Source organism: Macaca mulatta, chromosome 8 (genome assembly GCF_049350105.2).
Source record: "Macaca mulatta isolate MMU2019108-1 chromosome 8, T2T-MMU8v2.0, whole genome shotgun sequence".
Taxonomy (NCBI): domain Eukaryota; kingdom Metazoa; phylum Chordata; class Mammalia; order Primates; family Cercopithecidae; genus Macaca; species Macaca mulatta.
In genome coordinates, this window is record NC_133413.1 from 75,658,762 (window position 1) to 75,662,931 (window position 4,170).

Below are 4,170 nucleotides of genomic sequence, written 5' to 3' on the forward strand. Positions count from 1 at the left end.
ATGGGAGCTGGCTGGGCTTGGAGACCTCGCTAGCAGCTTAAGTACATGTGTGGGAGCCTCTGGAATAGTAATCACAGAGAACTGCCTTTTATGAAGGATGTGGTCCAGGTTCGAAGGGCAGCGTGCTAGTCCCAGAGTCATATTAAGTCCAACATCCAACACTGTTCACATCCTGTACTTCAGAGGTGCAAGTCCTGAAACACAAACGTTTCTGCCACAGACCATTGACCATCTTTTTTTTTGAGACGGAGTCTCACTCTGTCACCAGGCTGGAGTGCAGTGGCATGATCTTGGCTCACTGCAACTTCTACCTCCTGGGTTCAAGCAATTCTCCTGCCTCAGCCTCCTGCATAGCTGGGACTACAGGTGCACGCTGCCACGCCTGGCTAATGTTTTGTATTTTAGTACAGACAGGGTTTCCTTGTGTTGCTCAGGCTGGTCTCAAACTCCTGAACTTAGGCAATCCGCCCGCCTCGGCCTCCCAAGGTGCTAGAGTTACAAGTGTGAGCCACCTCGCCCAACTTTCCTTTTGATCTTTATGTAGGAATCTAGTTTTGCAGTTTCTGCTAAGGGACAGTGGCCTCTGCTCTGTCCTCTTTCTAACATCTTTTCACTTGTATCCTTTTGTAGCCTTTGACCTGATATGCTGCTTCTAACTTGTATTCTGTTTCTGCCTTTTTCTTATATCTTCCCTGCTTCTCATATGCCAAAAGAGGGTTACTGTTTAGCCTTCTAAAATGCTCCCAATTGATCAATGCCTTCCTGGGTATTTTTTAGAATGGAGTTGATCTAAAAAATGTATTGGCAAGTAAGGAATCTTGGCTTTTATTTAAATAATTAAAGACTGAGCGCTTTCAGATGTTCCAATTCCAGTCTTTTCTCAGCCTGTGATAGAGGTCTATTGAAGAAACAGTTCCTGATAAACAACTATTTGTTTAATATTAACTGTATTCAGGAGAAATCCAAGACTGCTCCAGAATCCCTGAAGGCTTTTCTTTCTGTAGTTGATTAAGTTGTCCTTCCAAATCAGGGTTAAGGCCACTGGCACAGGAATTTCAGAGAAAGCACATCTGTTTGCAACATACCTGGCTGGTGGAAGTATTCTGGAATTTAATTTCTACTGCTGCCAATCTCTTGACCTGTAAAGAGAAACATTGATCCCAGGGAAGCTGAGGGGGCTTGTGGTTTAGCTTTAAGACTCCTCCCACCCCCCAATAGACGAACCACTGATCATGGAATCTTATATACAATATATACATTCACGATTATAAAATGTAATCAGAGCTTCTGGGGGGACAGAGATGCCCTTAATGAAATTCTATAGGCATCTGGTCTCTTTATATGCAGAATGTATTTCCCATCTCTGTCCAACATTGATTTCTGTTTTTTCATTTTTCCCTTGTTGGCTAATGTGAGAAAGTCATATTCTCCTGTAACAAGTACCACCCCACTTGGTGCATACATACAACCATTTGAACTCCTTGGACTCTGCAAGTAACTGGCTGATTTTTTTCTTAAGTACTCAAACTAGCAGAGGGTGGCATGAAGTACACCTATCCAAATTAGCCCACTGAAAATACAGAGAGGTTCTAAATATTGCATTTGATCACTTTCTCCATAATTTGCTGTTCATACGAATGCTTTGCATATGTTGATTAAATATGCACTTTCCACTGCCCCAGGGAGTCAGAGCCCCTCACAGCAGACCAGTGTAATCTGGTCCCAGGAGACTGTAGCACTCCAGAGGGGCACTGTCACACGGACTACCTGCTTCAGCTTGTCTTAGCAACAATGATCGCCATATGTGAAGCTGCAGGAAAACAGATGCTGTTTTTCCATTTGTGAAATCAAGTTGTTGGAAAGTAGTCAGGTTTCCAATGTATGAAAGCTCATCTAATCAACCTACGGAGACAGTGTGAGCTTTCTCAGAAATATTTGACAACATTCCCTAGTATTGGTGACTAGAAACATATATGAAATCATAGTTCCAAAGTGATAATCCTTTTCCCATACTAGTGTTGATAATATCTGTTTTGATGGCTGCAAATGGAGTCCCTAATTTTCTTAAACAAAGGGAATATATAACCCAGTTTTCAATTTGAAAAAGAGCTTCACAGCATGGTCTGTAGGTTGAGGGTAGGTTTACAGTAGCATCTTGTTTTATTACATCAGTCATAAGTATCACAGATTATTTCCCCTTTTATGTACAGGAATAGAAATATGAGGCATTAACTAATGAAGACAATCCCTTTTTTATCAACTCAAAAGTAAAATTTCCGTAAGAGCCCAGCCTTAGTGTTCTGTGATCCATCCTACTTCATTCTTGCACTGTACCGCAAGCAGTCATATTACCTGAAATTTGTGTAGCAAAATACTTTAGCTGCTTTTAAAGCTCCTTTTTATTAATAAAATGTAACCAGCTTCTCAGAGTCGTTGCCAATAGCAAAGTATAGTTTGAAACCCGATTAGCTGGAATACATACCACATCATGTCAGAAAGAAATGGTATGTGTCAATCACAAAATGTTAGAGCTCTATAGTAACTCACAAACCAGATCAACCATGAGTATTAGTTTATCTGCAATTGTTACTATTTTAATTTTTTAATTTATAGAAATGTAGAAAATACCTGAATGAGTAGTATTAAGTTTATAACTAAGGAACCTGGTTTCTAATTCTGTTTTCATCATTACTACCCAATTTTATTATAGCCTGATATTTAATTTTTCAATGAACTATAAGTCATAATGCATCAAAGTTTTCATAATACAAAATACAACAAGCTTTAAGAATTAAAAATCTGTAGGACTCCAAGGTATGAATAACCTCTGTTATTTCTCATTTATGAGTTAGTCCTGAACATCCTGTTACTCTAACACAAGCAATTCAACTCAGTGTGCTTACCATGCTGAGATGACTAAGTAACCTAGTGAAAGATGACTGTGTAATGGTAAAACTACTGTAGACATAAAAATGTCTATTTATTCAGAAGACAAAGGCATTGTGCCTACTTAGAGTAATATAATTCTGTTAGCATTTTAACTGGGCTTTGAAATGTGGAGATTCAACAAGATATGGGGTGTTTCCTTAGGAAAGAAACAGGACAAGTACGACAAGCATGATGGCAAGATAACCGTAAGGCATTATTTGCAGGGGATAATTTTAAGATAATTTGGCCAGAGAAAGTTGAAGTTCAGTGAAGGAGAGTAAGAGTAAAAGAGAAGGATAGGCAAGTTAAAGCCAGACTATGAAGGTCCCAAGTTATGGTCTACGGAGTACAGATGTAGCTCAGCAATGAAAAGACTTATGTGGCTTTTTGCATCTAAGAATGGCATTTTACAGCTGAGAATCAATGTCAGAACTGTGCTTCATGCAGATCAATCTGGGACTTCGAGGTGTTGCATATTTTGAGCCCAATAGGGACTATCACTGTGCTAGCATACTACAAAGAGGAATGGAATATGATAAAGAATCTTGCAGTCCATGAGGAAAAACCAGAAAAATGAAACAGTTATAAATTAGTGTCAGGATATAATTAAGCACTAAATTTGTGATAACAACAATTGTCATTGCACTTTATAGTGTACAAATCATTTTTATGGTATTAAAATCAACCCCTCAATAAATACTGAATGAGCAATCGCTCTTTGACATACATAGAAAATGTAAGGATTTGAGAGAATTAAAGTCACATACGCATTATGTGTTGATTTGAGACTCAAAATCAGATCTCACGACACCTTCTGCTTTGTGTAGACTGATATGAAGGACTTAAAGGGAAAAGACCTATCTTTGAGTTCCCTGTCTTTAGGTTCACTAAGTATTTAGTAGTGATTATACTAGACTATTAACCCCCGAATAATAGTTAAATATTTTTCTGAACAAAGCATTCATAAAGTAAATATTTAACAGCCAGCGAATGTAACCACTAATGGATGTGACGACAGTCTCTGTCATCAGGATTTTAGGAACATCAAGTCAGCTGTTTCTCTAGTTCTCTAGGAAATTCTGAGCACCACCCAAGAGCCTTTGAATAAAGTGGCTTTCCATTTAATTAGCTAAAACTGATTTTAGCTACTAAGATTCTGGACTGATAACTACAGTAATTTGATGTAAATAGTAAACAACAGCAAATGGATGTAACGAAGCCCTGCAAAGTTTCTGTATTTAG